Consider the following 26,160-nt stretch of genomic DNA (forward strand, 5'->3'; position numbering starts at 1 on the left):
GGTCATATTATAGGCCTTTGCTGTGGTGATTATTATCAGTATATTTATACTCAGGATACATACTTTATAGTCTATGATATAGTATGCATTAGGGGGGATTCACATGAACGTGTATTGGGTCCGTGCGGGCCGCGTGGTTTTCACGCGCCACGCACAGACCAATACAAGTCTATGGGGCAGTACAGGCAGTCCGTGTTTTTTGCTCAGCGTTTGTCCGCTGCGCAAAAAGCGCGACATGCTCAATATCTCCGCGTATTTCGCGCATCACGCACCCATTGAAGTGCGAACCGACTGAAACAGCGCACCAGCTGTCAAAAGGATGAATGTAAACAGAAAAGCACCACGTGCTTTTCTGTTTCCAAACATCCAAACGGAGTGTCTTTGAGATGAGCGAACCCGGACAACCGAACCGAACTTCACCGGGTTCGGCCGAACTAGTTTTGGCCGAACCCGGCAAAAAAAATTCCGGTACGCGACGTCAGGAGATAGTCACTGTCCAGGGTGCTGAAAGAGTTAAACTGTTTCAGCACCCTGGACAGTGACTTCCGATCCCAATATACATGAACGTGTAAAAAAAAAAAGAAGTTCTGACTTACCGATAACTCCCGGCTTCTTCCTCCAGTCTGACCTCCCGGGATGACAATTCAGTCCAAGTGACAGTTCCAGCCAATCACAGGCCAAGCACAGGCTGCAGCGGTCACATGGACTGCGGCGTCATCCAGGGAGGTGGGGCCCGATGTCAAGAGAGGCGCGTCACCAAGGACGCGTCACCAAGGCAACGGCCGGGAGGGAAGTTCTCGGTAAGTACGAACTTTTTCTTTTTTTTTAACCTGGTTTCTCGATATTGTGATCGGCATTCACTGTCGAGGGTGCTGAAAGAGTTACTTCCGATCAGTTAACTCTTTCAGCACCCTGGACAGTGACTGACGTCGACTAGACTCATCTCTATGATGGCGGCTGCGCGAAAATCACGCAGCCGCGCATCATACACGGATGACACCCGCAGCTGTCAAGTGGTTTTTGCACTTGCAAAACGCAGCGTTTTTTGCGCGCGCAAAAACGCAACGTTCGTCTGAATCTGCCCTTATACTACCATTGTTTGCCCTGCCCTATATTCAACACTGTCTATTTTCTGTGTACTGTTGTACATTGTTTTTATGGGTGTTAATTTTTAAAGTGTCTTGATCAACTGTGCTGTTTGTCTTCAATAAAGTCATTTTGTATTTTTCTAAGATACGTTTGATTTGGTCTTATTATAGCATATAGGGATAACTTTTTGGTGTTTCTTACTGTGACACTGTCCGTAGCTGATTGGACAGTGTCACAGCGATGTTACCCGCCCCATTGACAGTTCAGGCGGTTACTTAAATATCGGGCGCCAAATATAACGGCACCGACAGTGGCGTATCTACTGCTGTAGCAGCCGTAGCGGCTGCTACGGGGACTTCGGCATGAGGGGGCCCGTGCCGCCTGCCGACACGGCCCCCTCCATCCCTGGTGGCGCCACTAGCAGCTGCTACAGCGGTAATGATGCCACTACAGGGCCCGCGCCGCATGGCCCCTAACATTTAAGGGCATGGTCCCTCATGCCCAGTGGCATCGCTAGCACCGGAGGGGGCCCCGGTGCAAGCGACAGCATTATTCACTTGTATTTGCGTCCTCTGGACGTAGATACAAATTAATATTATAGGCTGCACAGGGCTGCAGCATCCCGGCCTGCTGCCTCTCTGAAGGGGCAGCGGTGCCACAGAAACCAACTGCTGCCACCCAGTCTTGCACTAATTGTACCTGCATCTATAGCACGCAGATACAATTACATGCATTAGCGCTGAATGGCCGGCCACGTTCCGTGCCCGACCTTTCAGCGCCTTACAATGATTCTGCTTGGCGGGGCAAATTGACTTGCCCCGCCAATCAGTGCCTTTCAACGTCATTGGCGACGTGATGACTTCATCATGCCGCTTTTGTTGTTGAAAGGCGCTGATTGACTGGGCAAGTCATTCTGCTATGCCAATCAGCACCTTTCAATGAAGCAAGCAGGGGGCGATGACGTCATCGCGCAGTTTGCATTGTTCAGCCCCAGCAGACCTGCTCAGAAGAAAGCAAGTCTGCATTGCCACCGGACGGCGCGGGAACGGGATCATGTGAGTATGTAAAGTTTTGTGTTTTTTTCTAATAAAACTGTGTGGCATTATCTATAGGGGGAGCTATATGTAGGGCACTATCTACAGGGATGGGCCATATGTGGGACACTGTATGCAGGACAAGCTATATGTGACGTACTATCTACAGGGGTGCGCTATATGTAGAGCACTATCTATAGGGGCAGCTATTTGCAGGGCACTATCTACAGGAGTGGGCTATATGTGGAGCACTATCTATAGGGGAGATATATGTAGGACAGCATGGTGGCTCAGTGGTTAGCACTATTGCCTTTCAGCTCTGGAGTCCATATGTGGGCACTATCTGCAGGGGGCTGTATGTGTGGCACTATCTACAGGGGGGATATGGGGGCATTGTCATGAACAAATACACAGTAAACAGTGAGGTCCCTGTTCTTCCCAAACCTCTGTCCCTACCTACTTGTATGACCTGACCTAAACTACGGCGCACAACTGGGCGGCATTCCCTATACTGGGACAAGTGAAACTGACAAACAGATAACACAGAGACAGTACGAAATAACAAAGGGTCACCTGGGAAGTACACAGAGGGAGAGGCAGGGCAAATGCGCAACGGACAAGTCCGGGCGCAAAAGGTGGAGTCAGGCAGGCAGGGTCAAACCGGGAGAGTGCGGAAAAAACAAAAGTCAGAAGGCAAAAAACAAGTCGCTCAGGGGAGTCTGAAACAAGGGAAAGCACCAGGCAAGGAAACTCAAATTACAGACAAAGGCCAACTATCCCAGGCTAAACTAAATAAGGAGAGGGCGGGAGCTGAGGAATACCAGCCAGGCTTTGATTGGCCTGACGCTCCTGAGCTCCTATTGGCTGCAGACTGCCTCAGTCTGCCAGGCCGGGTGATGCCCGAGCGAGTAACCCTTGATGTCCTGGAGACCGAGGGAGCCACATGCAGAGAGTACGTGACAGTACCCCCCTCACCCCTTTTACGAGGGGCCATTGGACCCTCAACCCCCAAACCATGTTTATTCAGAAACTTTTTATGAAAGTTTTTTATAAGGGTCCGAGCGTGGATATCTCGGACTGGGACCCAAGTCCTCTCCTCTGGGTCATATCCTTTCCAATGGACCAGGTACTGGATAGACCCCTAAACCTTTCTACTGCCCAGCAACCTGGCCACCTCGAACTCATGTCCTTCGGGTGTCAATACTGGGACGGGGGTTTCCCTATGGGAAGGAGGGGGGGAACAAATCTTTTAAGAAGGGAGGAATGAAACACATCGTGGATGCGGAAGGAGGGGGGCAATTTTAAGCGGAAGGAGACCGGGTTGATCCTCTCCATGACTTCATAAAGACCAATGTACCTGGGGGCGAACTTTCTGGAGGGTACCCTCAGGCGGAGGTTCTTGGAAGATAACCAAACCCGATCTCCCACCAAGAAATCAGGATTAGCCGAACGCCTTTTATTGGCTTGAAGCCGCTAGTGGTCCTGGGCTGCCCTGAGATTACTCTTGACCTGGTCCCAGATGACCCTCAAATTCCCAGTGAGAAGCTCCACTTCAGGGTTATCTGATACACATGGGGAAAATTAAGAAAACCGGGGGATTAAAACCATAATTAGCAGAGAATGGAGAAACTCCTGACGATGTGCTGATGTGATTATTGAGGGCAAATTCCGCAAGCGCCAAAAACCTGAACCATTTATCCTGAGCGTCGGCCACGAAACATCTGAGATACTGTTCCAGAGACTCATTGGTCCTCTCAGTCTGGCCATTAGTTCCTGCATGGAAGGCAGATGAAAAGGACAAGTCTAGTCCTAACTGCTTGCAGAACGCCCTCCAAAACAACGATACAAATTGGACCCCCTGTCAGGTACCCCGTGCAAACGTAAAATATGTTTAATAAAGAGGTTAACTAGCTCTTTAGCATTGGGCAATTTCTTCAGGGGAATGAAGTGGGCCATTTTACTAAACCGGTCTACCACTACCGAGATCACGACCTGCCCTGGGACGAAGGGAGATCGGTGATAAAATCCATGGCTAGATGGGTCCAGGGTCCTTGGGGCACCGGCAAAAGGCACAGCAAGCCTACAGGTCGGGATCTGGGAGTTTTAGACCGGGCGCAGGTCTCACATGAGACCACGTAGACTCAGACATCCCGTAGCAGCCCTGGCCACCAGAAACCACGGGTGACAAGGTCCCTGGTACCAGAGATGCCTGGACGACATGACAGGACTGAGTCATGGGAGGAATAAAAAGAAAGAACGGGTACTTTTCCAGGCGCTGCCGATCGGAATATCATCCGTGATGAGTGCGATCCATATGTGTCAAGGATGGAGACAAGGTAAGTAGTTAGAGGATTTAATAATGCAGGTATATATAACAACAGCAGACTGTTTAACAGCGGACTGTTTTAAAACCGGACCGGTTTCTTCCTCAGGTAGCATACAAATGAATAGGTGGGTGGGGTGTCGGTTAAATAACCGAGTTAAAGGTCGGTTTAAGGTAAGAACTACCGGGTCAGGTATACAGGTCAAATCTGTTAAACATACATATGAAACAATACACATAATTTTACAAATAATTACAATTAATTACAAACAATTAGATAAAAATGTTAGATAACAAAAGTGTCTGTGTTATGTTTAAAACTTAATTGACTTCAAATTATTATATAAAAAATAACAATTAAAAAAATTCCTTTATTATTATGGTTTAAAAAATATATGTATATATATATTTAATGTGTGAGTTGGTAAAAAAGATCTATAAAGATATCTTCGATAGTTTTCTTATTATATTAATAGTTTAAGATCTATCTGTGGTTTAAAATCTTGCTTATTTCGCATCCGTAATTGTCATAGAAGAAGCTCAGCATACAAATGGAGTATCATCTTATTTTTCAATTATTCTTGGGATATCATTGGGTCACTGAGTCATGACACTCCTAGAGGATCCTCAGCCGGAGGTGTAGGGGTACAAACAATTTGCCCTCTGGAAGGGCTTCAGGGGCAGAGTCCTGGCTGGCTGTGATCTCTGTGGTCAGGTCAGAGTCTACGGTTGTCACTACCGCACCAGGAAGCAATACTCCTTCGGGTTTGGTCTCAGACGGAGGGGTGGCCAGAAAACTATGGGACAGAGCATACCCTTTAATATTCTTTGAACCAGGCCTGTAGGTAACAACAAAATTGAACCTGGTAAAAAAAAACATCTAGCCTGTCTAAGGTTGAGTCTCTTGGCTGATTCTAGAAAGACCAAATTTTTATGGTCAGTGAGGACCGTGACCCGATGTCTTGCCCCTTCGAGAAAATGGCGCCATTCCTCCAAAGCCCATTTGATGGCCAGCAGTTCCCGATTACCCACATCGTAATTTTGCTCAGTGGGAGAGAACTTATGGGAAAAAGGGCACAGGGTCAGAGGTGAGTGTGAGAAGTAGGACCCTGAGACAATACTGCTCCCACACCTACCTAAGAAGCATCCACCTCCACAATAAAGGGTTGAGTTTGATCCGGTTGGATTAGTACCGGGCCGGAGGAAAAGCACCCCAAAAGGAGCTCGAAGGCTCGAACCGCCTCCAGAAACCAGTGGAGGAGATCTGCACCTTTACGGGTGAGGTCGGTAAGGGGTTTGGCGATTACTGAAAAATTTTGGATAAAAAAATAATTTGCGAACCCTAAAAACCTTTGGAGGGCTTTCAGGGAAGCAGGCCGAACCCAGTCAGATACCGCCTGGACCTTGGCAGGATCCATGCAGAAATTCTCAGGGGTAAGGATGTGTCCCAAGAAAGGCATCTCTTGAGTACCAAAACTACATTTTTCAAATTTAGCAAACAAATTATTCTCCCTGAGAATGTGGAGGACAGTCCTGACATGTTTGACGTGCGAGTCCCAGTCTTTGGGAAACACCAAAATGTCATCTAAGTATACCACCAAGAAGAGCCCCAGATAGCCTCTAAAAATATAATTTACGGAGGTCTGGAACACAGCTGGCGCATTACATAGACCGAAGGGCATCACCAGGTACTCAAAGTGCCCTTCGGGGGTGTTAAAGGCAGTCTTCCACTCATCCCCCTTACGAACTCTAATCAGGTTATAGGCCCCCCGCAGGTCAAACTTAGAGAACCATTGGGCCCCCTGAACCTGATTATAGAGATCGGGGATAAGCGGAAGTGGGTGTTGGTTCTTTATGGTAATATTGTTAAGCTGACAGTAGTCGATACAGGGTCGGAGCCCCCCATCTTTCTTCCCCACAAAGAAGAAAGCAACACCTACAGGTGATGAGGAGGGGCGGATGTACCCCTTGGCCTGGCTCTACTGGATATACTCCCTCATCGCTTCACGCTCAGGGCAAGATAGATTAAAGATTCTACCTTTGGGGAGCTTGGCTCCAGGTACCAGGTCGATTTCGAAATCATGTACTCGATGAGGAGGTAACTCTTCAGATGCTTTTTTTGAAAGGACGTCACTGAAGTCCTGAATAAATTCAGGAAGAGTGTTCCCCTCCTCAACGAGACTGACCCTTAAGGTGGACATACAAGATGACGAACACTTCTTACCCCAAGTAACAAGTTCCCCCGTCACCCAATCTAAGATGGGGTTATGCTTTATTATGAGACCTAATAAAATCTCGGTGGATAGCCCCTTAAGGACAAACATAGTACATTCCTGCAAGTGAATTGAACTAATCTTTAAACAAAACACAGGGGAAGACTGGAAAACGTGCCCACAAGCTAATGGGGAGGAATCTACCCCTACCAGGGGAATAGGAACAGACAAATCAATAAGGGGTAAACCAATCGACAAAGCAAAACTATGGGAAATAAAATTGGCAATGGGCCCTGAGTCCACAAACGCAGAGCCTTCTTGCCCAAAAACGACACCTGGGCTGGCAACAAGACCTTATTAAAACGAATGGGAGATACCTGTGCGCCCAAGTGACCTCCCCGATGACCACTTAGGTGCGGAAGTTTTCCGTAGTCTTCTTTTTTGCGTTCGGGACAGGCGCTGAGTAGATGGTCCGTGTCTCCACAGTAGAAGCATAAGGCATTTTTGCGGCGGAACTCCCTGCGAACTTTCGGATCTCCTGTGACCCCTATCTCCATCTGTTCCTCCTGGTAGTCAGCTGAAGAAGATGGCACTGGGACAGCTCGAGACCTAGGAGGATCGAATGGATTAGGAGGACCGGACCGTTCCCGCCGATGCTCCCGAATGCGTCGGTCGAGACGGACAGCGAGATTCATGAGCTGATCTAGGGAGTCGGGGAGGGGGGTAACCTGCTAGCAGGTCTTTCAGGGCGTCAGTCAGTCCTAGCCTAAAGTGGTACTTCAGGGCTGAGTCACCCCTGGTAGTTTCCACAGACCACTTCCTAAACTCAGAGCAGTACTCCTCTACCGGCCTGACGAAATCTCCCTAACTGAGTTTCAGTGAACGCTGTCTTGTCAGGTTCGTCATAGAGATGTCCCAGGGTGGAAAAGAAAGCATCAACAGAGGAGCGTTGGGGACTAGTGGGAGATAAGGAAAATGCCCAATCCTGGGGGTCCCCCAGTAGACAGGATATGATGATCCCCACACGTTGAGACACAGAGCCAGAAGAATGGGGCCGTAACGGAAAATAAAGCATGCAGCTCTCACGAAAAGATGCAAAACAAAATTTATCGCCAGAGAAACGATCAGGTAACTGGATTTGGGGTTCCAGCACAGGTGCGGGAGGGTAGGCTGCCTCGGGTAACACAGGGGCATGCTCCTGTTGGTAGACTCTCTGGGCCAGATCCTGCACCAATTGGGTGAAACCCTGAATTTGCTCTGTTAACACTACCAAAGGGTCCATAGCAAACAAAGCCAGACAACCGGGAAGAGCAGGTAAAAGGTCTGTAATTCTGTCATGAACAAATACACAGTAAACAGTGAGGTCCCTGTTCTTCCAAAACCTCTGTCCCTACCTACTTGTATGACCCGACCTAAACGACGGCGCACAACTGGGCGGCATTCCCTATACTGGTACAAGTGAAACTGACAAGCAGATAAGACAGAGACAGTACGAAATAACAAAGTGTCACCTGGGAAGTACACAAAGGGAGACGCAGGGCAATTGCGCCGCGGACAAGTCCGGCCGCAAAAGGCGGAGTCAAGCAGGCAGGGTCAAACCGGGAGAGTGCGGAAAAAACAAAAATCAGAAGGCAAAGAAAAGTCAGGAGTCCAGTCGAGGTCAGGTCACAAGAAGTCAAAAAGCAAGTCGCTCAGGGGAGTCTGAAACAAGGGAAAGCACCAGGCAAGGAAACTCTAATTACAGATAAAGGCCAACTATCCCAGGCTGAACTAAATAAGGAGAGGGCGGGAGCTCAGGAACATCAGCCAGGCTTTGATTGGCCTGACGCTCCTGAGCTCCTATTGGCTGCAGACTGCCTCAGTCTGCCAGGCCGGGCGACGCCTGAGCGAGTAACCCTTGATGTCCTGGAGACCAAGGGAGCTGAAGGCAGAGAGTATGTGACAGCCACATTGTAGTCACTGTATGATTTGCAGCGAGATGATAGGTGGTTTGATTATGATAGAATTTTTTATTGTGAAACAGCATTTCCCAGCATATCCTTACCATTGTTCGGGCATGCTTGGAGCACTGAGAGCAGGAGTTGCTCTGAATTGAGCTGTATTTGTTCTGGTGCTGTATATATGAACTGAGCTTGGTTCTGTTGCTGTATATATGTACTGAGCTTTGTTCTGGTGCTGTATATATGTACTGAGCTTTGTTCTGGTGCTGTATGTATTTACGGAGCTTTGTTCTGGTGTTGTATATATGTACTGAGTGTAATGACAGGGGTGGGGAGACAGAGAAGTGAGCCCTAATCTACCCACCACTCAGTCCCTGCCTACTTGCAACGACCCGCCCTAGGCGACGGGGTACAACTGGGCAACGGTCCCTACGCTCAATAAGTGCACGACAGACAAACAGACAAGGGTACACAGAGCTAGGGGGAGAAAGGGGCAGTTGCCCACGGCAACACCGTGAGCAACAAGAGAAGTGAACAAGCCGAGTCAAACCAGGAGAGTACGAGGTGCCAAACGCAGAGCAGAAGAGTAGTAAACAAGCCGAGTCAAACCAGGAGTGTACGAGGTACCAAACGCAGAGCAGGAGAGTAGTCAGCAAGCCAGGGTCAATATGAAGCAAGGACAATGGTACAAGAAGCTGCAGCAGGGCCAGGAAACCAAACGAGAAGAATCACAAGCAAAGGAGGAACAGAAAAGGCAGGTATAAATATACAGAGGGCGGGAGCTAGCTCCGTCTGGCCAGGCTGTGATAGGTTCTCCCACTCCTAAGCCTGCCACCCTGAGTGGTGGAAGATGGAGTCAGTCTCACAGACATAGAAGCAGGTGCAGACTGATTATCTATGGACGTTAACCCCGAAGCTATGCCTGGCAGATCCTTTACAGTACCCCCCCCTTTTATGAGGGGGCACCGGACCCTTTCTAAGTGGACCTGGTTTACTGGGGAAACGAAGGTGAAACCTCCTGACCAATATCCCAGCGTGAACATCCCGAGCGGGTACCCAAGTCCTCTCCTCAGGCCTGTATCCTCTCCAATGGACCAGGTACTGGAGGGAGCCTTGGACCATCCTGCTGTCCACAATCTTGGCCACCTCGAATTCTGCCCCCTCAGGGGTGAGAACAGGGACCGGAGGTTTCCTCGAGGTAGCCAAGGACGGGGAGCAGCGTTTAAGGAGGGAGGCATGGAACACGTCGTGTACTCGAAAAGATGGGGGCAACTCCAGTCGGAAGGAGACAGGATTGAGGACTTCAATGACCTTGTACGGCCCTATAAATCGGGGAGCAAACTTCTTGGACGGGACCTTAAGGCGAAAATTTTTAGACGATAGCCACACCAGATCCCCGACCATAAACAAGGGGTTAGCAGAACGTTTTCTATCTGCCTGAGTTTTTTGTATGCTCTGGGACGCCTCTAGGTTCTTCTGAACCGGAGCCCAGACTGTGCACAGTTCTCGATGAACGACCTCTACCTCGGGATTGTTGGAACTACCAGGTGAAACGGAAGAGAACCGTGGATTAAACCCAAAATTACAGAAAAAGGGGGAGACCCCTGACGAGTTACTGACCCGGTTATTAAGGGAAAATTCGGCGAGGGGAATGAATGAGACCCAATCATATTGACAGTCAGAGATAAAACACCTTAAATATTGTTCTAGAGACTGATTAGTCCTCTCAGTTTGGCCATTAGTTTCAGGATGGAAGGCAGAGGAGAAGGACAGATCAATCTCCAACTTTTTACAGAAGGCTCTCCAAAACAATGAAACAAATTGTACCCCTCTATCAGAAACAATATTGACAGGGACCCGATGTAGTCTCTTAAAATCTCATTTATGAAATTCTGGAAGACCGCGGGAGCATTACACAACCCAAAGGGCATGACGAGGTATTCTAAATGACCTTCGGGTGTGTTAAACGCAGTCTTCCACTCATCCCCCTTTTTGATGCGGATAAGGTTATACGCTACCCGTAGATCAAACTTAGAGAACCATTGGGCCCCCTGAACCTGATTAAAGAGATCAGGAATCAGAGGAAGGGGATACTGGTTCCTTACAGTGACCTTATTCAAGCTTCGGTAGTCAATGCATGGCCTAAGACCACCATCCTTCTTCCCTACGAAGAAGAAGCCAGCACCTACCGGAGAAGTAGAGGGGCGAATGTAACCCTTGGCCAGGCATTCCTGGATATACTCTCTCATGGCTTCACGTTCGGGACAAGAGAGATTAAATATCCTACCCTTAGGAAGCTTAGCTCCTGGTACCAATTCGATAGCGCAATCGTATTCTCTATGAGGAGGTAACACTTCGGAGGCCTCCTTAGAGAAAACATCAGCGAAGTCCAGAATAAACTCAGGTAGCGTGTTCACCTCCTCAGGGGGAGAAATGGAATTAACAGAAAAACATGACGTCAAGCATTCATTACCCCATTTGGTAAGCTCCCCAGTATTCCAGTCAAACGTGGGATTATGCAACTGCAACCAGGGAAGGGCTAAAACCAAATCGGACGATAATCCCTGCATCAACAGTACAGAGCACTGCTCCAAATGCATGAAGCCAACAAGGAGTTCGAAAACAGGGGTATGCTGTGTAAAATAACCATTAGCAAGAGGAGTGGAGTCGATACCCACTACCGGGACAGGTTTAGGCAAATCAATCAAAGGCATAGCTAGAGACATAGCAAATTCCACAGACATGATATTAGCAGAAGACCCTGAATCCACGAAGGCACTGCCGGTAGCAGACCTACCACCAAAAGAGACCTGAAAGGGAAGCAAAATTTTATTACGTTTCATATTTACGGGAAATACCTGTGCGCCCAAGTGACCACTTAGATGATCACTTAGGCGCGGAAGTTTTCCGGCTGCTTATTCTTACGCCTAGGACAGGTGTTCACTTGATGCTTGTCATCCCCACAATAGAAGCAGAGACCATTCTTCCTGCGGAACTCTCTACGTTGTCGGGGGGACACGGAGGCCCCGAGTTGCATAGGTACCTCCGAGTCTTCCGTGGAAGAGCGAAGCAACGGGACCGCGGGAGGCATCATGGGGGAGTCAGAGGGGAAAACACAAAAACGTTCAAGCTGTCGTTCCCTGAGACGTCGGTCTAGTCGTACCGCTAAAGCCATAACCTGGTCTAGGGAGTCAGAAGAGGGATAGCTAACTAGCAGGTCTTTCAGGGCGTTCGACAGACCCAACCTAAACTGGCACCTTAAGGCAGGGTCATTCCACCGAGAAGCTACGCACCACTTCCTAAAGTCAGAACAATACTCCTCAACAGGTCTCTTACCCTGACGTAAGGTCACCAGCTGACTCTCGGCAAAGGCAGTTCTGTCAGTCTCATCATAAATGAGTCCGAGAGCAGAAAAGAAACGATCAAAGGAGGAAAGTTCAGGGGCGTCAGGAGCCAAGGAGAAGGCCCATCCTTGGGGCCCTTCCTGGAGCCGGGACATAATTATACCCACCCGCTGGCTCTCAGAACCTGAGGAATGAGGCTTTAAGCGAAAGTAGAGCCTACAACTCTCCCGAAAGGAGAGAAAAGTCCTCCGGTCCCCTGAGAACCGGTCAGGCAACTTGAGGTGGGGTTCAAGAGGTGAGGTGAGGGGCACTACCAATGTAGCGTCAGGCTGGTTGACCCTCTGAGCCAGGGCCTGGACCTGTAGGGAGAGACCCTGCATTTGCTGGGCCAGGGTCTCAAGGGGGTCCATAGTAGTGTCAGGGAGCAGGGTAGACTAGGTATATGGGCTTGTGATTATGTAATGACGGGGGTAGGGAAACGGACAAGTGAGCCCTAATCTACCCGCCACTCTGTCCCTGCCTACTTGCAACGACCCGCCCTAGGCGACGGGGTACAACTGTGCGGCGGTCCCTACGCTCAGTAAGTGCACGAGACAAACAGACAAGGGAACACAAGCAAAGGGAAAGGGGCAGTTGTCCATGGCAACACCGTGAGCAACAAGAGAGGTGAACGAGCCGAGTCAAAACAGGAGTGCACGAGGTACCAAACGCAGAGCAGGAGAGTAGTCAGTAAGCCAGGGTCAGTATGGAGCAGGATCAAATAGATAGAAGCTGTAGCTGGGCCAGGAAACCACACGAGAAGAATCACAAGCAAAGGAGGAACAGGAAAGGCAGGTATATATAAATAGACAGAGGGCGGGAGCTAGCTCCGTCTGGCCAGGCTGCGATAGGCTCTCCCACTCCTATGCCTGCCATCCTGAGTGGTGGAAGATGGAGTCAGTCTCAGAGACATAGACTCAGGTGCAGACTGATTACCAATGGGAGTATACACAGAAGTTGTGCCTGGCAGATCCTTTACAACCACCTTCACAAATGTAAGGTAAACCTTGCCTGTTTCCAGAAGATACACTTCAAGGAGGGTCATGCCCCCACCATTAAACATAAATTTTACACACAATGGCACCTTAATAATAACCCACATTCCAGATCCTGTGGCATTGCTATAGCGCTTCACAAGTCCCTCACTTATCAAGTTATTGACTTCACGAGTTCACAGTAATCAATGCATATCCCCCAAATCAAGGCCAAGTTCCCTTTCTCCTAAAATTCATTGACACTGCTTTACCTGTGCTGCGGGGGACTGTGGTACTATGTGGAGACTTCAACCCCTCTCTGGATCCGACCGTGGATAATTCTACTGGACGCTCCGGTGTAGCATATAGTGCTATTAGAAAGGTGAAACGCGCCCTTCTGCAGCTTCAGCTTTGTGATTCTTGGCTCATTCAGCATCCTTCTGATAAGGATTATAGCTTTTATTCCTATCCACATGGTACCTACAGTCACCCGGACTATATCCTTCTCCAACACCATGCTCTCCCCTGGATTACTTCTACGTCCATCGCAATATTCTGTGGGCAGGTCATGCCCCTGTATACTGCACCCTCCACATTCCTTTTCTCATTAAAAACTCCTGGTCCAGCATACGTCAGCACATGGGAGCGAGAACTAGGAGTTGGCCCTGTCACAGGCTGAGTGGGATCGAATATTTTTTCTGTCTCACAAAATGCCGGTAGCATGTCAGGCACAGGAAAAAAACTTCAAAATCCTGACTAGATGGTACCGTTGCCCACAAAATCTGAACAGAATGTACCCTGAGGTGTCAGATTTGTGTTGGCGATGCGGGACCGAGACCGGAACAATGTTGCACATCTGGTGGTCATGTCACGTTTTGCAGACCTTCTGGAAAGCGATTTTTGAAATCTATACAGAAGTGGAAGGTACACAGCTGGTACCCACTCCTCAAATGGCTTTGCTATCTCTAATTCCGGGCCCTCTGCCGAGTATTAGAAAGGGGCTGCTAAGGCATTTCCTGACTGCGGCACGAACAGTTATTCCTAGACATTGGAAGTCTACCGTGCCGCCCTCAGTTGTGGAATGGGTAGTGGGGATGGACTCTTTATATCTTATGGAATCTCTGGTTGCAGAGGACAGTGATCGCATTGGTGCGGTTCTTTCTCTGTGGAGTACATGGTCGTCCTTCAAATCTGGTCCACACGTTGCTAAATGGCTAGGCGGAACCCCCCCATAGAGGGGTCGGCCAGAAGCAGTCTGCTAAATTGGGGGCTCCTGTCTGGGAGAAGAGAACCTTTTCTTTCTATTTCCGGGTTCTTTCCCTATCTCTCTCCTTCCCTTTCTCCTTCCTCCCTCCTTTAGTGGGAATGGAAGGATAACACACACCTTACACAAAGCTTTAATTATATTTTTATAAAGAAACCTTATCAAATAGAGACAATGCCTATATTCTGAGAGGTGAATTTGGGGGTAAGGTGTGTGGGTAATATGTGGAAACATGTTAACATCTTACCTGAGAGAAATATAGATAATGCAAAATAACATGTATGTATACTGAAATGTTTTTCTTGAGTTTGTTTGCTCTGTACTTGTTGAAATTCTTAATAAAAAATTCAGATTATGAAAAAAAAAAAAAACTCCTGGTCCTGGAGATTCAATGAGGGAGGCCTCTGATGAACGGAAAGAGAACTTTACTATTTCTGAAAATCTATAAAATATTAGTTGATCATCTATCACCCCTCATGCTGATATCATTTAACTCTATTACACCTGGCATCAGTTTTCAACATAGTTCTACCTTAGCACATGTCGCTGTGCTCCCCAAACTCCAGTTATCGGCCTATTTCTTTACTTAACGTGGACTTCAAAGTCTATGCTAAATTACTAGCTAACAGACTAAACAGGCCCTTACCTAGCCTAGTACATTTGGATCAAGTTGGGTTCATGCCTGGTCGGGAGGCACGCGATAACACACTCAAAAGCTTGGATATTATTCACAATGCCCAAACTCAGCATATTCCTCTCATGATTCTATCCCTAGACGCCATGCTCGGCATTTGTGGATGATTTATTGGTTTAGCTCACGGATCGGCACATCTGATGCCTGAGCTGTCCCGTTTTGGTGCCTGGTCCAACTTTAAGATCAAACTCTCAAAATCGGGGGCTCTAAATGTATCTCTTCCACCCTCAACAGTATCATTCAGGTCGTCCTCGGATAAGGAGGGACATTTTTGCTCGATCCAAGGATGCAGGTGGGGTTAATCTGCCGGACTGTCGTCTCTACTACCTTGCAGCTATCCACGCATGTGTTCTTAACTTTTTTCATAACAACCAATCTAAGATCTGGATTCGCCTAGCTCAACAACTATGCACACATCCCCTGTCCATCCTACCGTGGACATGGACTTCCCGCAAAACTAACCCAACACAAGTTTTTTTTGTTGTGTCTCAAACCCTCCTGGCATTACACTCCTCAGGGACAGGGGTTTTTTGATAGATCCGCTGGGTAACTCCCGTTATGGATAACCCGGCCTTCCCGGCGGGCCAGGCTTGCCTCTCCTTCCTCGGTTTACCATCCTATAACTCCATGTTATTTACCTATGTTCTTTCAGACACTTCCCTACATCCACTGATTACAATACTTCCATCCGACCCTCCTTCTGCACGTATCCTTTTTGAATATAACCAATTGAAACTTTTCTATAATACGATAAAACGCCAAACACATCTTCACCACACTCTAACAGATTTTCAGCGCTTGTGTATTGCTGCCCTGTCTCCCACTCTATCTCTAAATTATATAAGCTGCTCCTTTCCCAACGCTCGCAACACCTACCACCCTTCTGTAAGGCCTGGGAAAGAGAATTAGGCAAACAATTCACAGAAGTGCCATGGAAAAAGTGTTTCCTCCTTTCTCACAAGGCCTCTGTTGCAATACGGGCTCAAAAAACTAAATATGGAATTATATCTAGGTGGCATAGAGTCCCCAACTCTCTCAATAAATGGTACCCCTCTGTGCCAGATAACTGCTGGAGCTGTGGCGCTGCGGGTTGGCCCATGTCTCATATTTGGTGGAGTTGTCCCTCCTTGCAGATTTTTTGGAATGCAGTAATTCAAATTATATCAGAGGTTACTGGGGTCTCAGTCCCCGACTCTCCTGAGGCAACACTACTATGCCGTTCTCCACGTATAAACGATCCCTAATTAGACATCTCCTTCAAGCTGCCAAAACAGTTATCCCACGTAAATGGAAATTAACTGATCCTCCGACTCTTGACGAGTGGTTTCACGAAATCGCTTTGATTCAGAGGATGGAAAACTTGATGGCACAATCGCTAACTGACTCCGCACGTTACATATCCACCTGGTCTGTAATCGGCGCTGTAATGTAGGTGACAGTAATGCTTTTTATTTCGAAAAACGATCTATTTTAAACCACTTTATGAGCGATTTTTAGCTTTATGCTAATGAGTTTCTTAATGCCCAAGTGGGTGTGTTTTACTTTAGACCAAGTGGGCGTTGTACAGAGGAGTCATACACTTCTCTCCATTCAATTACACTGCACTAGCGATATAGTTATATCGTTATGTGCAGCTACATACACAAACACTAACATTACTGTAGTGTCCTGATAATGAATATACATCACTACCAGCCTGGACGTGATGTTTATTCAGAATCCTGACACTTCTGAATCTTTTCTGTGAGATTCCAGCAAGGCAAGCGTAATCTCGTTTGAAATGACAGGTTACATCGTAAGTTTGCAAGATTACGCTTGCCTTGCCAAACCAGGGGTCTGTATGAAAGTGTTTTAAAATTTATCATACATCCCTTAGATTTTTAATCTACCCTGGCGCACTCCGCACAGCTTATCCCCCTCATCTTTTCCTTCTGAGCCCTGCTGTGTGCCCAGGCAGCTGATAACAGCCACATGTAGGGTATTGCCGTACCCGGGAGAACCCACAGTACAGTTTATGGGGTGTATATCTCTGGTGGCGCATGCTAGGCACAATATATTGGACAATGAAATGGCATATATATATATATATATATATATATATATATATATATATATATATATATAAAAAATTGCAAATCTCACACTGCACCATCTGCTGCGCATTACCTTTTACACAATACCTGTGGGGTCAACATGCTAACTACACCTCTAGATAAATGTCTTATGGGGTGTCGTTTTTAAAATGGGGTCACTTCTCGGGGGTTTCAACTGTACTGGTACCTCAGGGGCTTCTGCATACATGACTTAGCACCAGAAATGCTAAAGTAGGCCAAATGGTGGTCCTTTCCTTCTGAGCCCTCCAATGGGCCCAAACGGCAGTTTATCACCACAAATGGGGTATTGCTGCACTTAGGACAAATTGGGCAACAAAATGGGGTATTTTGTTCCCTGTGAAAATAAGAAATTTTGATAAAAAATTACACTTATTGGAAAAAAATTAAATTTTTTTAATTTCACAGCCCAATCCAAATACGTGCTGTGAATAAACTGTGCGGTCAAAATTGTAACAAGATCCATAAATCAATTCCTTGAGGGGTGTAGTTTCCAAAATGGGGTCACTTCTTGTGGGTTTCCATTGCTTTGATACCTCTGGGGTTCTGCAAATGCGACATGGCACCCGAAAACCAATGCAGCTAAATCTGGACTCCAACAAACACATAGCGCCCCTTTCTTTCTGAGCCCTCCCATGGGCCCAAATGGCAGTTTATCACCACAAATGGGGTATTGCCGCACTCAGGACAAATTGGGCAACAAAATGGGGTATTTTGTTCCCTGTGAAAATAAGAAATTTTATAAAAAATGACATCTTATTGGAAAAAATTTCCTTTTTTAAATTTCACAGCCCAATTCAAATATGTGCTGTGAAAAAACTGTGTGGTCAAAAGTGTAACAACAACCATACATGAATTCCTTGAGTGGTGTAGTTTCCAAAATGGGGTCACTTTTGGGGGATTCCTACTGTTTTGGCACCTCAACACCTCTTCAAACATTTCATGCTGTCTAAAATATATTCTAATAAAAAAAGAGGCCCCAAAATGCACTAGGTGCTTCTTTGCTTCTGGGGCTTGTGTTTTAGTTCATGAGCACACTAGAGCCACATGTGGGGCATTCCTAAAAACTGCAGAATCTGGACAATACATATTTAGTAGTGTTTCTCTGGTAAAACCTTCTGTGTTACAGAAAAAAAATGGAATAAGATTGAAATTCAGCAAGAAAAATGAAATTTGCAAATTTCACCTCCACTTTGCTTTAATTCCTGTGAAATGCTTAAAGGGTTAAAAAAAACTTTCTAAATGCTGTTTTGAATACTTTGAGGGGTCTAGTTTTTAAAATGGGGTGTTTTATGGGGGTTTCTAATACATAGGCCCCTCAAAGCCACTTCAGAATTAAACAGGTACCTTAAAAATAGGCTTTTGAAATGTTCTTAAAAATATGAGAAATTGCTGTTTATGTTCTAAGTCTTGTAACGTCCAAGAAAAAAAATAAATAAATAAAAAAACTATGCCAATCTAAAGTAGACATATGGGAAATGTGAACTAGTAACTATTTTGGGGGTATAACCATCTGTTTTACAAGCAGATGCATTTAAATTCTGAAAAATGCGATTTTTCAAAATTTTGCAATTTGTCACAAATATACACTGAATATATCGAACAAATTTTACCACTAACATAAAACCTAATGTGTCACGAGAAAACTATTTCAGAATCGCTTGGATAGGTTTAAGCATTCCGACGTTATTACCACATAAAGTGAAATATGTTAGATTTAAAAAATGGGCTCTGAGCCTTAAGGCCAAAACAAGGCTGCATCCTTAAGGGGTTGAAGACTTTGGAATCATTTGTTCGACCATAGGCAACAATGTCTACTGCCACAAAACTGGCCATTAATACTATTGAGAAGTATTTTTTATAATTAAAGAAATTTGACCCGCTATTTGGTGGCTTTTGGATTCTAATGTGTTTGCCATTGAGGACTCCCACACAATTAGGAAAATTTGCAATCTGCTCAAAATTCTGTGAAATTCTCTCCCAATGTGTACGTTGGCAGAGACATAATCTCTGGCTGCAGAATTTCCCAGATGACACTGCAGCTGTGGCGTACTATTCCACACACTGTGGACTTGCCTAACCTATACTGGTAGTGGAGGAACGCAAAACTTTCACCCGTAGTCAAGTATCTAGAAAGAATATAAAATAAAAATTGTAAATTTAAATTATAAAAACAATAGAAAGGCATATACACATTAACACATATAGTGTGTATTCACACGGTGCTGTTGTTCCGAAATATGGTTTTCCATGCTAACTGCAAAACCGCTACAAATCGTGGTAATAAAACGTGGTTGATTGCAGCGCGAGGCTTGGCCGCATCTGAAAACCACACTGTGTGAATACACAAACACAAAGCAGTCATCTACTTTGATGGCAAACGACTGATACAGGCAGAGCACCTGTGCCTGCACTGTCAGCGGCGTAAGGATGGCTGTGCCAATGCCAGACATTGAACAGTTAATCACATAGACCTCTGATACACCCCTAAATTTGAGATTCGAAAATTGGCCCCCAGAAATGGAAGGCTTCATATATTAATAAACAATACCAATTTTTTCACTTACAAAAAACAGTGGAGAAAATGACAAACATTGGGCCCCTGACGGTTAAAGGGGGTAGACATCCACCTACACTACCGTTCAAAAGTTTGGGGTCACCCAGACAATTTTGTGTTTTCCATGAAAACTCACACTTATATTTATCAAATGAGTTGCAAAATGACTAGAAAATATAGTCAAGACATTGACAAGGTTAGAAATAATTATTTTTATTTTAAATAATAATTTTCTCCTTCAAACTTTGCTTTCATCAAAGAATGCTCCATTTACAGCAATTACAGCATTGCAGACCTTTGGCATTCTAGCTGTTAATTTGCTCAGGTAATCGGGAGACATTTCATCCCATGCTTCCAGAAGCCCCTCCCACAAGTTGGATTGGCTTGATGGGCACTTCTTGCGTACCATACGGTCAAGCTGCTCCCACAACAGCTCTATGGGGTTGAGATCTGGTGACTGCGCTGGCCACTCTATTACAGATAGAATACCAGCTGCCTGCTTCTTCCCTAAATAGTTCTTGCATAATTTGAAGGTGTGCTTTGGGTCATTGTCCTGTTGTAGGATGAAATTGGCTCCAATCAAGCGCTGTCCACAGGGTATGGCATGGCGTTGCAAAATGGAGTGATAGCCTTCCTTATTCAAAATCCCTTTTAGCTTGTACAAATCTCCCACTTTACCAGCACCAAAGCAACCCCAGACCATCACATTACCTCCACCATGCTTGACAGATGGTGTCAGGCACTCTTCCAGCATCTTTTCAGTTGTTCTGCGTCTCACAAATGTTCTTCTGTGTGATCCAAACACCTCAAACTTTGATTCGTCTGTCCATAACACTTTTTTCCAATCTTCCTCTGTCCAATGTCTGTGTGCTTTTGCCCATATTAATCTTTTCCTTTTATTAGCCAGTCTCAGATATGGCTTTTTCTTTTCCACTCTGCCCTGAAGGTCAGCATCCCGGAGTCGCGTCTTCACTGTAGACGTTGACACTGGCGTTTTGCGGGTACTATTTAATGAAGCTGCCAGTTGAGGACCTGTGAGGTGTCTATTTCTCAAACTAGAGACTCTAGTGTACTTGTCTTGTTGCTCAGTTGTGCAGCGGGGCCTCCCACTTCTCTTTCTACTCTGGTTAGAGCCTGTTTGTGCTGTACTCTGAAGGGAGTAGTACACACCGTTGTAGAAAATCTTCAGTTTCTTGGCAATTTCTCGCATGGAATAGCCTTCATTTCTAAGAACAAGAATAGACTGTCGAGTTTCACATGAAAGCTCTCTTTTTCGAGCCATTTGGAGAGTTTAATCGAACCCACAAATGTAATGCTCCAGATTCTCAACTAGCTCAAAGGAAGGTCAGTTTTATAGCTCCTCTAAACAGCAAAACTGTTTACAGCGGTGCTAACATAATTGCACAAGGGTTTTCAAGTGTTTTCTAATCATCCATTAGCCTTCTAACACAGTTAGCAAACACAATGTACCATTAGAACACTGGAGTGATGGTTGCTGGAAATGGGCCTCCATACACCTATGTAGATATTGCATTAAAAACCAGACGTTTGCAGCTAGAATAGTCATTTAGCACAGTAACAATGTATAGAGTGTATTTCTGATTAATTTAATGTTATCTTCATTGAAAAAAACTGTGCTTTTCTTTCAAAAATAAGGACATTTCTAAGTGACCCTAAACTTTTGAACGGTAGTGTACATAGAGAATGTTTCTCACTTGAGCCTGGTGAGGCAGCCATTATGTTCTATTGGAGTCAGCCAAACAGTGCTTGATTAAAGGTTTATAAGAACATAAGGGTATGTGCACACGATAACTGCATTTACGTCTGAAATTACGGAGCTGTTTTCAGGAGAAAACAGCTCCTGAATTTCAGACGTAATTGCTCGTACTCGCGTTTTGTGGGGCGTCCATTACGGACGTAATTTGGAGCTGTTCTTCATTGGATTCAATGAAAAACGGCTCCAATTACGTCCCAAGAAGTGTCCTGCACTTCTTTGACGAGGCTGTTATTTTACGCGCCGTCTTTTGACAGTGACGCGTAAAATTACAGGTCGTCGGTACAGTACATCGGCAAACACATTAAAATGAATGGGCAGATGTTTGCCGACGTATTGGAGATGTGTTTTCAGGCGTAATTCGAGGCGTAAAACACCCCCATTACGCCTGAAAATAGGTCGTGTGAACCCGGCCTTATAGAGAAAGCTGCATGTAGCCAAAGTTTGTCTCAGCAAGCAAAATAAGAGTCTATTGATCCCAATACTGGAGAAAGATGGACTTACCAGAGCTGGGATCAGCATCTATCAGACATTTATGGTATACGCTGTGGATTTTTAAGAAATCTCTGACTTGGTAATCTATTTAAAATCGGACCATTTGCGCACAATGTCAATGCATAACAATATAGAACTCACATATATGAAACTATAAACGATAAAAAACACAAAGAACACATACCTTAATGTTACCACTAATCTCTCTTCAGGAGGAACACTCCTGAAGTCAAAAGTATAAATCGACGTCCGAAAATATTCTTTAAACTTGTCCAGGTGGTCGGTGAGTTCACTATACAAAGTGTGAAAAACACCATGCGTTTCTCATATAAAATTTATTAGACGAATCTAATAACGTCTTCTTCTCTCCGCCAAACGCCTCCTATGTCTTCTCTGCCGTCGCAGCTGCATAAGAAGCAGATGCAGAATTATAGCTGTCAACATTAACTCTCACAATAACTAGATCACCGCCAAACATTTCCTGCCACAGAAGCCACACACACTTTTATTTTTCAGAAAACTTTATCTTATCAGTGTTTACTTTAAGAAAAAAAACGTATAATTTTTTTAGGTAAAAAAAAAACAGACAGAAACGTATATTGATGTGTGAGTATACGCTAAACGTACACGCTATAAAAAAAAACACAGACGTAAACAGAAAATGGTACACAATTGTATACCTTTTCAATAGTCCACGTTTTTATTAAAAAAACGTATACGCTCGGCGGATAGCACAAACGCGATGTGAATGGGGCATTACCTCTCTGAGCTAACATTTGTCTGGTTACAATACTGTATGTACTTATGATTAAGTGATGACAAGTTGACATTGTTTCATTGTTGTTACAAAATGAAGCAGAAAATTAGTCTAAAAAGAAAAACCTATTTATTAGTAAAGAGAAACCGCTCACCAAAAATTGCCGACATGCTCTTTTTGCTGCACACAGGCGTTAGGGCAGATACAGACGGACGTTGCGTTTTTGCGCGCGCAAACAACGTGGCGTTTTGCGCGCGCAAAAAACATTTGACAGCTGCGTGTGTCATCCGTGTACGATGCGCGGCTGCGTGATTTTCGCGCAGCCGCCATCATAGAGATGAGGCTAGTCGACGCCCGTCACTGTCCAAGGTGCTGAAAGAGCTAACTCTTTCAGCACCCTCGACAGTGAATGCCGAACACAATATCGAAAAACCTGTTGAAAAAAAAGAAACAGTTCGTACTTACCGAGAACTTCCCGGCCGTTGCCTTGGTGACGCGTCCTTGGTGACGCGTCCTTGGTGACGCGCCTCTCGACATCGGGCCCCACCTCCCTGGATGACGCGCCAGTCCATGTGACCGCTGCAGCCTGTGCTTGGCCTGTGATTGGCTGGAGCTGTCACTTGGACTGAATTGTCATCCCGGGAGGTCAGACTGGAGGAAGAAGCCGGGAGTTATCGGTAAGTCAGAACTTGTTTTTTTTTTCTACAGGTTCATGTATATTGGGATCGGAAGTCACTGTCCATGGTGCTGAAACAGTTTAACTCTTTCAGCACCATGGACAGTGACTATCTCCTGACGTCGCGTACCGATAATTTTTTTGACGGGTTCGGCCAAAACGAGTTCGGCCGAACCCGGTGAAGTTCGGTTCGCTTGTCCGGCTTCGCTCATCGCAAAGACACTCCGTTTGGATGTTCGGAAACAGAAAAGCACGTGGTGCTTTTCTGTTTACATTCATCCTTTTGACAGCTGGTGCGCTGTTTCAGTCGGTTCGCACGGAAGTGCTTCCGTGCAACCTACGTGGTTTTCACGCACCTATTGACTTCAATGGGTGCGTGATGCGCGAAATACGCAGACTTATTGAACCTGTCGCGCTTTTTGCGCAGCAGACAAACGCTGCGCAAAAAGCACGGACTGTCTATACTGCCCCATAGACTTGTATTGGTCCATGCGTGCCGCGTGAAAACCACGCGGCCCGCACGGACTGAATACACGCTCGTGTGAATCCCCCCTTAGGGTATGTGCACACGCTAGCTTCCTTTTACGTCTGAAAAGACAGACTGTTTTCAGGAGAAAACAGCTGCGTTGTTTCAGACGTAAAAGCTCCTCCTCGCATTTTGCGAGGCGTCTTTGACGCCCGTAATCTTGAGCTGTTCTTCATTGACTTCAATGAAAAACGGCTCAAATTACATTTCAAAGAAGTGTCCTGCACTTCTTTGCCGAGGCAGTCATTTTACGCGTCGTCGTTTGACAGCTGTCAAACGACGCGTAAATTACTGGTCGTCGGCACAGTACGTCGGCAAACCCATTCAAATGAATGGGCAGGTGTTTGCCGACGTATTGTAGCCGTATTTTCAGACGTAAAACGAGGCATAATACGCCTCGTTTACGCCTGAAAATAGGTCGTGTGCACCCAGCCTTAGAGAATAAGCTACGACACAAACTTATTCCATGACACACACAGCTATAGCTTGCAAGGCTTTCACAAGGGCGACTTAGCTGCAACTTGACGTTCAGATGATATGAGATTGAATTGACTAGAGATATGAGAAAAGGGGTTGCAAGTAAAAATGTAGCTGAAAAGGCCAGTTATATTATAATACTTTATAGGGATTTTCTGGTTGTATGTAAATAATGTTTAATTGTTGTATGAAGTAAAAAGTTATACAACTTTCTAATATTCCGATCACTGGCCGCAGGTGGTGCCAATAATTACTGCATGTGATTGCCCTCTGTGGTCATGTGCCAGTAGGGAATGTTTTTGTGCTGGCATGTAAACAAGGATTGGTGGGGGACCATGGGAGCATTGGTGCTGAAGCGGCAGGGGACTTAAGGTGAATAACGTGTTTTTTATGCAGCCCCTTTATTAACACTACTTTCATTTTATTGCAAAGTATAGGTCTGTACAGTACAATCTGTGCAAAGTGATGCAGTGAAGTCTCTGAGAAATGAAGAACTGTTGTAGTCCCACCACAGTTTTTAGATGTAAAAGTTTAAAATGTATCTATAACATAGTAAAGGATTCAACCCTTTAAGGCCCCATGCACCCGACCGTGTATTTGTGTCCGCATACTATCCACAATTGCTTGTTTTTATAGGATCAGTTTTATTTTTTATTGCCACCATTTTGGGGTACATAGTTTATTGATTCGCTTTTATGATTTTTTTGGGGGGGAGAGAATGCAAAAAAATAATTCTGCCTTTGTTTTTTCACACTTTATTCTAAGTTTTAGTACTTTTGCACAATAAAAAGCATGTTTCATGGCAACACATTGGCACCCATTGGCAACACAAGCACCCATGAGCTGCCGCTGACAGAGGGGGCCCCCTCCCTCTGTCAAACACCTTAGATGCTGCGGTCGCTTTTGAACGCAGCATTTAAGTTGATAAACTGCTGGGAACAGAGTACGGGAACAGAGTACTCTGCCATTCCGACACCAAAACGATACTTTGCCAACAATAATAAGAAAAAAAGTTCTTCCATTTTCTGATGTGAGACATTTGGTGTGATGAATTTGGTACCTCCCTGTGCCTCACATTAATAGTAATTAACCCCATCATGTTCCTCAAGTCTCAATGGCCAACATTGGGTTAATATGTGAGGTACATGATGGGGTTAATTAGTATTAATGGTAGGCACATGGAGGTTCAAAATTCATAACAACCACTGGTGAAAGAAAGCAGTTTTTATTCTATTTTTTAACAGTGTAAACATCATAAATGACGCTATACATTTGTTATTACAGTCGTGACGATACCGAATATGTGTATATTTTATGTATTGAGACTTTTATTTTAAAAAAAGTGTGTGTATTTTTTTTTACTTTTTTTTATTTAACATTACTTTATTTTTTTTTATTTTTAAAATAAAAAATAGCTATATGGCAGTACATTAGGCTGGGTTCACACGACCTATTTTCAGACGTAAACGAGGCATATTATGACTCATTTTACGTCTGAAAATAAGGCTACAATACGTCGGCAAACATCTGCCCATTCATTTGAATGGGTTTGCCGACGTATTGTGCAGACAACCTGTAATTTACGCGTAAAAATACAGCCTCGTCAAAAGAAGTGCAGGACACTTCTTTGGACGTTTTTGGAGCTATTTTCTCATAGACTCCAATGAAAACAGCTCCAAAAACGGACGTAAAAAACGCAGCGAAAACGCCGCGAAAAATGCAGCGAAAAACGCGAGTTGCTCAAAAAATGTCTGAAAAGCCTGTGTACTGATAGGTATGTCCTAACAACTGCCTTTGTACTAACTATGCCCTAACAACAGGAAATATGGTCAGACAGTCCTGGGGTCCTTCAATGGACCCTGAGCTGTTTGCC

The sequence above is a fragment of the Rhinoderma darwinii genome, chromosome 2 (assembly GCF_050947455.1).
Source record: "Rhinoderma darwinii isolate aRhiDar2 chromosome 2, aRhiDar2.hap1, whole genome shotgun sequence".
Taxonomy (NCBI): domain Eukaryota; kingdom Metazoa; phylum Chordata; class Amphibia; order Anura; family Rhinodermatidae; genus Rhinoderma; species Rhinoderma darwinii.